Genomic DNA, 11,418 nt, shown 5'->3' with positions numbered 1-11,418 from the left:
AAGTTCAAGCCCTGCTATTAATAACATTTGAACTGACTGCTGTGACCACAGTGGAGCACCAGGGACTTCAAAGGGGATCCTGTGTGGTTTAGATGTCAACTGGGAGCCCAGATACTAGTACTAAAATTGACTTGGAAAAGTCTTTGCTGAGCTTCAGCCAGGGAGCAGAGAGAAAGGGCCAGCTCTGCTGTGGAGCAGAGAGCCCCACCCAGCTCAGAGAGCATGCCAGGATGCCGGGGGAGTCGGGTTTAACTTAAACCAGCAAGGGGTCTGGGGCAGAGATTGCATAAATTGGTTTGACTCAAATCAGTTAAGTCTGATACTACAGTCAACCACGTTTTATTGGAAACTGATTTCAGTCATTTTCAAACTGGTTTATGTACACAGAGCATCTGTTCTGTTACAGGTTTAAACCAGTTTCTGATCCTTTAAACTGGTTTGTGTGTAATGTCTGTCCCTAGCCCCTGAGACTATATGCCATACATATTTAAAGGAACAGAGGGAAAGCTAGACGGTAGGGGGGAGGACTTCAGCCTAACACATCCAATGTTTTTCAGTTCAGATCTCAGAAGTATTAAAGTTTAACCTTGGTACAATAAGCCTTTATCAAATGATCAGAAATTCCTATTCATAAACCTTCCTTTACTCCTTTTAACCTAGAATAATTGTCAGCCTCTGTTTAAATGCAGAAAAAACAAGTGTAAGAAGTGATACCCTCTAACTTAAGAAGGGAAAAAAAAAAAGATCATGGGTTCTTAGGATGGGCAGAATAACTTGCGGAAGGTTACTAAAATATTGTTCAATCCTTGAATAAATGGTGGTGTTACTACCTTTAATCCCAAAAGTGTCTCATACCCCAGTAATTAATTGCCATTACAAAAAACAAAATCAATAAAACAAGTTTGAGCCTTGGATCCTAACCATCCTTATACTGTACATTAGGGCTGTGCAAAATGTCACTGTTCCGTTTCGACTTCTGTTTTGGTGTTTCGACGGAACAGCGTTCCATTTTGAATTTTGTTTTGATTTGAAACTGCTGTTTCATTTTGTTTCATCGAAACAACAGTGATGCTGTTTCGACACCATGTTGAAACTTTAGAAATGTTTTGACTGGCCTCTTTGTCAAGGCTGTTTCAAAGTCCTTTGTTTTGGTTTCCCTGTTTCGAGCTCAAAATGAGTCAAAGCCATTGAAACAAAACAGCCGATGAAATTTCGTGCAGCCCTACCGTATATCACCTCTTACGAAATGAAATTCCCTCCTTCAAGACATCCATGTGGATTCTACTCTTTCACTGCGGGGGGAGGGGAAACTCTTCTGAAGATCAACTTCTACACTGTTGTCAGTGTTAAATGACAAATGAATCATACTTGTGGGATCATGGGAATAGCTGATTTTTCTTTTTAAACAGGTGCGTTAGGGAGCAAGTTCACTGCTTAGGTAAATTGTCACAACTCTGTAGACCTGATCTAAGAGCTTAAAACATTTTTCTTGGTTTAATTTTATTAATTGCCCATATTGTAGTGTTTGATTTTCACTATGAGATACAAAGTTGTGTTTGTTTAGATGCAGTCTCGTTCATTGATCAGTCACAAGAAAATGCAGATAAACTTGTGAGAGCATTAGCAGTAGCAGGGAAAATATATACTTAAAGTGTGTTCACATTTAATAATATATTGGGAGACTTTTCAGAGGCACATAGCGCATTTTGATGTCCAACTAAAATGGCAGTTGAGTAGCAAATGCTCATGTGTGCTATTGAAAATAATCCTCCTAAGGTGGTGATAACACCATAAGAAATAAGAATTGTTGAGTAAACATGATTTTTAAATAGCCACTGTCTCTTTAACACTGTCTTTTAGATTCAGTGACTTGCATTTGCTCTTCAGCATCATGACAGAATCAGGCCCTGGGGAATAGCCTATTTCATGTTTACCTGCTAAATCAGAAATCTAAATGGAAAATAACTTCACCTGTCCATGTCTCCATTTTCTGAGGGGTGAGGATATAATGTCTTCAACCCCATGAATATTGTGAAGACTGAAGTAGTTCATGTGGGCAAGGTACTTTGAGCCTGTTGGTAGATTTTTATGTGGCAATCCAACAGTAGCTATCAAAAATAAAGTGTTTTTTTTTTATAAGGTACACTCTGAAGGACATTAGGTCCATAAAGCAATGAGTGGCACCATAAATACAGTCATTTAGGTTGTGTTAGGTATAATTTTGTTACAGTATAAAATTGTTCATGTTACATAAAGGAACTATATACCCATTTTCTTAAGAGGAGTCCTTTGATATTGCAAAAGAAAATAGTCACCTCAAAGTATGAATGAAAACAGAGGTGATACCATCTGGTAAAAGTTTCTATTTGGGGTAGTTACCATTTTCTTTTAGAATATCATGTGTTAGTGAGCACTGTGAAATAGAAATTGCTTATTAAAGAAGTCTGTTGGGTTGCCTTATTCAGTGGCATGACAAATGCTACCTATGAAATAAGATGTGCTTGCACATGCTTTTGTGAGCGTGATGTGACACTTAGGTTGAATATTTTTTTTTTCTTTACTACTATTCAGTTACCTTAAACCTGCAGTTGTTCCATGGTCAGAGTTTTTTTTATTGATTCCCGGTGTGACTGCGAAGTATAGTTATAGCAAGATCCTCAGACACAGAACTTCTGTTCAAGCTAATGATTTGTGTTTACGTGGCAGTCGGAGTGCACACCTGGCAGCAGTAAAATACTGTTCTGTAGACCAGTGTGAGCCAAACTTTGTGGCAGACATGCCACAAATTAGCCCTGCATCCTCCCTGAGTGCCACTCTGAACCATTTCCCCTGCGGTATCTACTGTTCTGCTTATTGCTCTATCTCCCTTTCTGCTTCATGTTCCCTTCCCAGTATGCCATGTGCCATGCATCAAGGCTGCCCGTTCCACTTGTTGAACACGTGCAGGAGGTTGGCCAGTGTTGTAACAACTTACCAATAATATGAAACATTCTACAGTTCTACCACTTCATTTTCAATTAAGGATAGGATTTTGAATAGGACTTTGTTTAGGTTTATTTTCCATTTTCTTCTTTGTTTCATCCAGCTTAAGCCTTCAGTGGTGACTCTTCTCCTTATAACTCTTAAGCAGTCTGAGAAATTGATTTGACAGGTAATCCAGATCTCCAGGGTGAATTTTAGATAGATACTGTGTAGTTCACAGGGGGTGGGGAAATCTTGTGCCACTACAAAGTTATCTTGGACATGGATAAGCTGACAAACTACACTTTTTTTTTTTTTTTGTATCTCATACTTCACATACCATGTTAAAATATATCACTCAACATAAAAACTAATAAATAAACAAAACAACAAGATGTATGATCAAGGCACATGGTTAGGAGAAAATGTGTCTTTTTAAATTTGTGGTGAGCTGTGCTCACCTTTGTTGAGTAATATTGTGTTAAACTATATCCCAGAAAGGCAAATAAAAATGCCAGTAGCATTTGTTATTGCAAACTGTTAGGGTTGCACTGAGAAGTATTCTGTTGGGCTCCTTAGTTCACACCTTGCCATGTATTGAATTTATGAATGTTTCCTGGCAGGGTACAGAGTTTAAGAAACTGAAATGAAAACTTGGACAATCATCATAAATACGTTTGTGGCATTACCGGCCCAGTTGCAGAAACCTAGCTTATGCCATTAACCTAGCAGGCAGTTGTGAGTGTAAAATTAATCTCTACTCAATTTTCTTCATTTTCCCCCATCCTAAATGTGAAAACTAAATCATAACTTTATAGTACACATTAAATGTAAATCGGTCACTTGCCCTTAATCAGTCATAATATTTGGAAAGTGCTCACAATGGTACAAGTTAGAGCTGCAGTGAGCTGTTCAAAATACATTCAGGCTTGGTTGTAAATGCCCTCCCAAGCTCCACATACTTCAGTCCAGTTCCTACAAGCCCACACTCACACATCACTCTTACTCATGTAGGTGGTCATTTTGAAAGCAATACAACTTATATGAGAAGGATTTTCAGGATGAGGTCTTTGGCCTGCCTGTCAAAAGAAGAGAATGCATGTGAGAAAAGCTAAAATCTGTTTATTTCGGTATTTCATGTTTTACCTATCATGTGTCTGATACCAATTAGTAAGTGAGAGATGAAGAAAAGTAAGTACTGGGGAAGCCATTCCAGGGAAAAAATAAATCAAATAAGAACTTAATACAAGAGGGCTGCTAGAAGACATTCCTCTATTAATCAGACTCCATGCAAGATCAGTTGGGGTAAAAAAGGCACTAGAGGCATGGCTGTGAGGATAAAGAATAGGAAGGGGAAGCATTATGTTAGCCCTGAGCTGTTACTGAATTGGGAGAATTTCCCTTCCACCCATAATATTTCCCTTATGCCACCGTAATAGTGTATGGGACTATAATTTGTCCCAGCAACTCTATTTGAAATCTCTAGGATATGACTTAAAGTACTGCCTTCCAGCAGCTGAGTGCATGTTTACTAAATTGCCCTGGATATATATTTCAGGGAAGGCGCATATCCTAGCTAAATGATAGCTAGGTCATTGCACAGAGCCATCATAGTCTTAAAAACCACCATGATTTAAAAATAGAAATTGAAAAAGAAAATGGACTGATGGTACATAGCACTCAGACAAATAGGAACAGCCTCTTGTACCTCAGTATCTCTTTTATAGATGGAAGGATTGTGATTTGAGTCAGGTGAGGTTATGTGCAGGTGAGACACATACTCCTCTCATCTCTGCTAATATCTCTCTCCATACAAAATCTCCTTTCATTCCTAATGCTGAGAAAAGAAAAAAAATAAGGGGGGGGGGCAGGGGAACAGGGGAACCCTTTCATGAGTCTGCTTGGCCTTGATCCATTGAGTTACTGTTGTCTGCTTAAGCAACCATGCTCCTGAACAGCTTATCTGCCTTTGGAGCTGAGCACTGTCACCTTCTGTGCTATGCCAGGCCACAGATAATTGAGAATCTGCAGAGCTTAGAAGAAGAAAAACCTCAATATTTTTATAGGTTTGATTCTGTGTAAAAGCACAGGTCATGTAAAATAAGAAGTGGGTGTGTTCAGGCCCAGTTAGTGACTATTTTGCAAGGTCCAAGGCTTAATTCTTTGATTCAGCAGATGAACACTTAGTGCAAGTCTACAACAGGGGACCCATACTTGCTTATCCTCCAGTCCCGAGATCTTTTCAAAATCTGTCTGCCAGCAGCCATTATAATAGCTAGGCTTAACCAAGCCCAGTAACTTCCCAGCTGTTTCTCCCACACAGTGAGATTTCCCCAGTTGCCAGTTAAACTGGTTTTAGGGATGCTTTGTGCTGAGAAAGAAGAACGAAACAACCCTATGGTGTCGGTGAACTGGGTCAATGGCATGCATATGTGAACAGAATCTGGCTATATGCTTTCAGGTATAAAGAAGCTGCCCCAAGCCTTATGAGCTTGGCAAGTTTTACTTTCATAACATAAAAAATAAAAGGAGTGTTTTTCGGGGGGGTGTGTGTGTGTGTGTGTGTGTGTGTGTGTGTTTCTTCTCAAGCTCTCACAGCTCTCATATGAATTAAGTGAAGTATGCTACATTTAGAATCTGTTTTCTTTAACAGTTGGCAAAGTGTGGCACGTACTAATAAACCTGAATTTTGACAGATGCACTGAAAAGGGAAGGAAAAACCTGCCTGCATTTACTTAAAGGCATACAGTCCATCTTGTTTTCTGGAAATACAGATTAAAAAACAAAACAAAAAACACATACAAATGAGTAATCCATTCTTTATTATTATTGTTTTTTTGTGGTTATTTACCTTAGAAATTATATATTTTCAAAGAGAACATGCCATAAACTAATATAATTGTGAACTTTTTGGAGCTGGGGGTGTCTTTTATATGTATGCACAGTGATGCCAATTCAAATGTACATGTAAGATTATCCAGTAGGGCCTTGGTATTGATTAAGAGCTCCAGGTCAGTCGTAATACAAATAATCATCATAACTTAATGTTCATAGGAATCGGGCACCAGATTATTGTAAATGTTATTGGAGCCAGAATACTTTGCCCTATCTGAAGATCTGGCCTGTTGTCTATCAGAGGTGATGAGGGTGCGGGGGAGAAGCACCATGGTTACATATAGTACAAAATAATTTGATTGTCTACCCTGTTGCCACCTCTTTGGAGCAAAATAAATTAGCTCTGACAGGAACCCAACACACTGATAAGGCATCAGGACTGCTAGCTTTTTAGTTGCTCTTTTTCCAGTAGCTCATCACTTGAGGACCTTAGCTGACCTGGCTGCCATAGAGGACCATGGGAAGAAGTTTATTTCTGCTGGCATTAAGCATGAATAAATACCTCTCTGTTGTTTTCAATCATTTTGCACACACTTGTATGTCTGACAGGCAGACCCTAATGTACACAACTCTTCATGCTGAAGTTGTTTTCTGTGCACCTCCTTTTCTATTCTTGTTGTGTAAGGTGATTTTTCTAACCTGCATGTAGCGTACCTGAAAAGAACTTTTTTCATGCACTGGTTTTGTTTATTAAATTTGAAAAAAAAAAAAAAAATTACCATAGGTAGAGAGTGGGGGAATGGTACTGTTTCACAACTGTCTCTTTTTGTTGACTGTTAGGATTTTGCTTGTTCATGTTTTACATTATCTTTATGATTAACTTTGCTTAATTGCATTGTATTCAATGGAGAGAGAAAATTAGATGGGAGATAATACAGCTGCAAAAATTCAGCAAAATTGAGTATACATAATCTATTTTGCTGCATGTTAAACTTGTCTCTCTATCTTTGATGCAACTTGCAGCTCTCTGAATACATTTAAAAGGCACGCACCGCATTGGTATTCTGAAGTCTGTAAATATGCTGTCAGATCAGGTTTCATTATTTAGGCTGCAAGAGCTATGTTAGGATTTGGTATTTGCTTTTCTGACTTTTACTAACTGTGCATTTTTACCCACTTTCTACATAAGCATCTTAAAAATACTGCGCTTATCTTTCCAGGGCTGAATTCGTCCCTAGAGGAAAAGGACTGCTGCGTGGTCCTCCACACCACACTCCCACATCATGGTGGGGCTGTCCTGGGAGCGCTGCCTATGCAGCACACAAATAATGATTGTGGTTGCCAATTTGAAGATGGTACAGAAAATCAATCTGGAGATGAGACGAGGGCAGACTGATCAACACTAGTTCAGTGTTGAATCAACTCTGGTTAGGAGAGGGACTTTACCATTAGGGATGGATCTAGAATTTTGAAGAGGGGGGTGCAGATGGTGAGATGTATCATCACATATGAAACACCACACATTTTTCTCCAGTTAAAAATAAACCAGAAGCTTTACTAGGGGCCCCCTTTGCTAGGGGCTCTATAACTTCATTGGAATAAGTTTACAAAAAAAATCTGAAGGGCTGTGAAATAGGAGCTTCATTACCAGAAGCAGCTAAGAGACAGCAGAATTGCAGAAGAAAAGATAGCTTGATTGGTGGAACGTCAAGACCATTAAAAAGAAGAGAAGGCCATTAACACCCCTGGAATGAAGAGTTTAGAAGGGATCAGGTAGGTTATGAGGCATGAAGTCAATTGACTCCTTCATCACTGCCTCGCTAGAAATGCCGCTGCTAGTGCCGCTGCCAGTGCCACTGCCAGGTAGTTGTTTTGAAGTTTTGGGTGGACCAGGAATCAAAAGGGGATGCAAGTGTGCTGATGAACTCCCCTGCACCACCCTTATCTGCCCTTGGCTGTAAACATCTGCCTGCAAGAGGATTTTTCACGTAGTATTACAAGTGGGATCAATGCTGTCTTGAGCTGAAGGAAGTCTCAATCACAGAGTTCCTCAGGACACTCTTCTTTTTGTAACTCCAGAAATATAGGTCCCTGTTATTGGGGTTAAAGGATGAGCTCTGTCAGGGCTCCACCCAGCTCCCACTGAAATTTGTCAGAGGTCCTGGGGACTTGGCACTCTGAAAATTAAGCCACTTTCACATGGACTCGAACTTAAGGCCCACATGTTTTAACTTTTGCAGGGTTTTTTGTATTTTAATTTCTGTTCTGTATTTTTCCGCATTAACGGAAGATAAATTTTAAAAAAATGCCTTTGCATTTTAGCATTATATATTCCAAAATGAGCTCTGAAATGTACACTTCATTGACAAAGTTGGGGCTCTGGGGAGCAGTGATCACAAGCTTTATATTGTTTAGCTGGAGAAATTTTTCTCCAAGGCCCTTGTAAGAGAGAATGGTAAGCTGGGGAAAAAAAAAGCAATGGAGTCAACATCCTCAAAATTACATAGGGGGCATAAAAATCATGAGTTTTTAAAAATGATAAAACACTTTTTTCCCTCTGCTGCTAAGAAAAGTTGGAAAGGTGACTCTTATAGGCACAAGTTTTCTCTATGCAACTATGAGGACCAAACATGTATTATTATTTGGATCCAAGAACTGGGACTCTAAGGAAGACCTCAAATATTGTGAAACATGATCAAGTTGAAGAGTTGGCAACATTATAAATTGTGCTATCTCAGTGAGATATGGCTTCAGATTTTATCAGAGGGCAGCTCAGAATGCTTGAAAATAATGTTTTATATGCTTGGGTTGTTTATAATTTTCAAGACTTCTCAATCCTAGGAAAGAGTTCTAGGATATTTTAATTGCTCTTAACCCTTTGTTGCCTGGCAACATAATCCCAATTCAGTTTTGGTGACATTGTAGTGAGAGAATCTCAGAAGTTTTGGGGTTAGGGTTACCAGTAGATTACAGATAAGTGAGGACAGCTCCTCTTTTGATTGGTTAGTTTCCTATTGGCTGAGGCTGTGGAACTTGAGGAGCTCCTGGTTCTATAAAGGCCAGTAGAATCTGAGTGGAAGACCAGCTGGGAATGCTGCAAGGGAGAGGGGAGTACCCACAGAAGGGAAAAGACAGAGAAAAGGCCAAAGTGTGGGATGCAGAGAGGATAGACTGTCAGGTGCCCAACTTGAGACTGGGCTGGAATATTCTTGTCAGTTTTTTGTATTGTTTTGGACTTCCATACTTTGGAAGGGGTAGGCTTTCCTTTTAGTGATTAGCCAGAGGGCCAGATCACTGCCAAAACCAAACATGGGAAATTTTGGTGAAACAACTAGCACAAAGGAAGACTTCTGCAAGTGGCTGGCCTGGAACCAGGCTAGGGTAGGTATATCTGTTAGTGGGTCTTCAGACTTGTAACTGATAAAGGTTCGCACGGTGTCACACGATCCTCCTCTCCAAGCAGGTTCTGTCTTCCAAGAATTCTTCCTCGTAAATTAGAGAGGGATAAGAGTCTGTTTCCTCTTCTTTCTTCGACATTTTTTCCCTTCCAGAGTGGTCAATGTATGTGTGTGTGGGGGAGCAGGGGGAACTATTTTTGGTAATTTTTAAAGGTGTCTTAACTTAATTACCTGAAATATTCTTCTCCTTCAAGGCACAGAGATGGTAGAGTTTGCTGGCAAAGGACAATGAAAAATAGTACTAATAACAGGAAAAACCTACTAAAGGATTTTTTTCCTACATTCTTATCCGCACACGGGGCAGTTATGTATCTGCCCCTATTATATGTCTACATGGATAAGTAGGAGTATTTTGTGTGAATAATGAGATGGATGCTAAACATCTGCCATGGTCCAACAAGTTTCTATTAGGTGAAAATAAAAGGGGGGTTGGGTAGAGGTACTTAACTGTATAAAGTCCCCTGCACCACAGGAATCAAATGGGAATGACTACAGGCTGTAGTTGACCTATCTGCCCGTGAATTAAATGGAAATTGAACTAAACAGCCCTGTGAATCCTGTTCAGTTTACCACTTCTTATTGACTCCTGTAATTGTTTTAATGAGGCACTGCATTTAAGTTGTCTTGTCTTTTCAACCCACTCTTATCTGTGGCTGTTCCAAAAGCTTGTATTTCTATGCTCGCTGTTTGTATATAAACACAATTCTTTGTGCCAGATTAATAATTCTGCAAGGGCAATGTTTCTCTAATTTTTTATTAAGTTTTGTAGAGGAATTTCTTTAAAGAGGGAAATTGTACACTTTATTCTCATAAAGGGGTTTTAAAACTTTTTCAGAATCATCTGGCTACATTTGTCTTGCAGTTTTTGATTAAGTTGGATAATAGAAGGGAAACATGTTCTGAAGTCTTTATGTGAGATCTAATCTAGATCAAGTTGCTTCTGCTTCTAAATACAGTTCTCTTTTTAGATTAATTGCATTAAGCTACAGTAATTGGTGCATTTTTACTACTGTGTTTTTTTGCTACTTTTAATATATCAAGATATAAATGATTTATATAATTGCAATAAAAGGTTATCAGTGACCTGAGAATTTACAATAAAGCATGTATTTCTGGCAATTATTTTTTATATTCTGTTCACTTTATATGAACAGTTTAATTCCGCATAAATTTACAGAGAGTGCTCAGATCAGTCCTAAACAGGATGAAGCCTTTGCACAGTTGAAAAGGAGATGCAGTATTTGACAATGATTAGGGAAAGGGTTAGGAGAGAGATTTTACTTTTATAAGCATTTCTTTCTGGAAGGAAGGATGCAGCCATGGAGTGAACAAAACGTTGTCCTCAATATTCAGCACCTATGAACCAGAACACTGGATGGTTTTTAAATATATAATGAACATAAATCATTGGCAACATAGCTAAAGTAGGGACATGATGGTTACAAAGGTTAGTTGACTTGGGGACTATTGGTAAATCACCTTCATTGCCTTAGTACCAGAACACCCGTGGGAATGAAGAAACTTCACCTTCCTGAGATCCTTCTCATCAGCTGAATCTCTGGACCAAGTGGTTCAAAGTCCACCAAAAAGAACTGGATGGGCTCTGAAATCTCCATTGTAGTGAGAAGTATTTGGCATAAAGATTAGAAGAAGCTGTCTTATCTCAAATATACATAGATATGGTGACTTAACAGTACTAGTTTTACATATATTTAAATATGTGTCTTGTTAGCATGACAATTTCATAGTTTCATAGTGTCTATGGTCGGAAGGGACCTGAGAAGATCATCCAGTCCGACCCCCTGCCATGGCAGGAAAGAGTACTGGGGTCAAATGACCCCAGCAAGATGTTCATCTAACCTCTTCTTAAAAACCCCCAGGGTAGGAGCCTGCACCACCTCCCTTGGAAGTTGGTTCCAGACCCTAGCCGCCCTGACCGTGAAATAGCGCCTTCTGATGTCTAACTTAAACCTACCCTCTGCTAGCTTGTGACTGTTGTTCCTGGTCACTCCTGGCTGTGCTCGGCGGAACAGTGACTCCCCAGTGCCTTCTGATCCCCCCTGACCAGTTTGTAACAGGCCACAAGATCCCCCCTCAGCCTTCTCTTGTGGAGGCTGAACAGGTTCAGGTCCCGTAGTCTCTCCTCATAGGGCCTGCCCTGCTG

The 11,418-nt window shown here is 39.5% G+C and overlaps 1 protein-coding gene across 3 annotated transcripts in view; it reads left to right on the top strand.

Moving 5' to 3' along the window:
- The window catches only part of GRM7 (glutamate metabotropic receptor 7), a 679,515-nt gene that overhangs the window by 34,763 nt on the left and 633,334 nt on the right, over window positions 1-11,418 (top strand). The window lies entirely within an intron of this gene.

The sequence above is a fragment of the Gavialis gangeticus genome, unplaced genomic scaffold, assembly GCF_001723915.1.
Source record: "Gavialis gangeticus isolate Ggan-Ray unplaced genomic scaffold, GavGan_comp1, whole genome shotgun sequence".
Taxonomy (NCBI): domain Eukaryota; kingdom Metazoa; phylum Chordata; order Crocodylia; family Gavialidae; genus Gavialis; species Gavialis gangeticus.
This window is presented reverse-complemented; position numbering and strand designations above follow the sequence as displayed.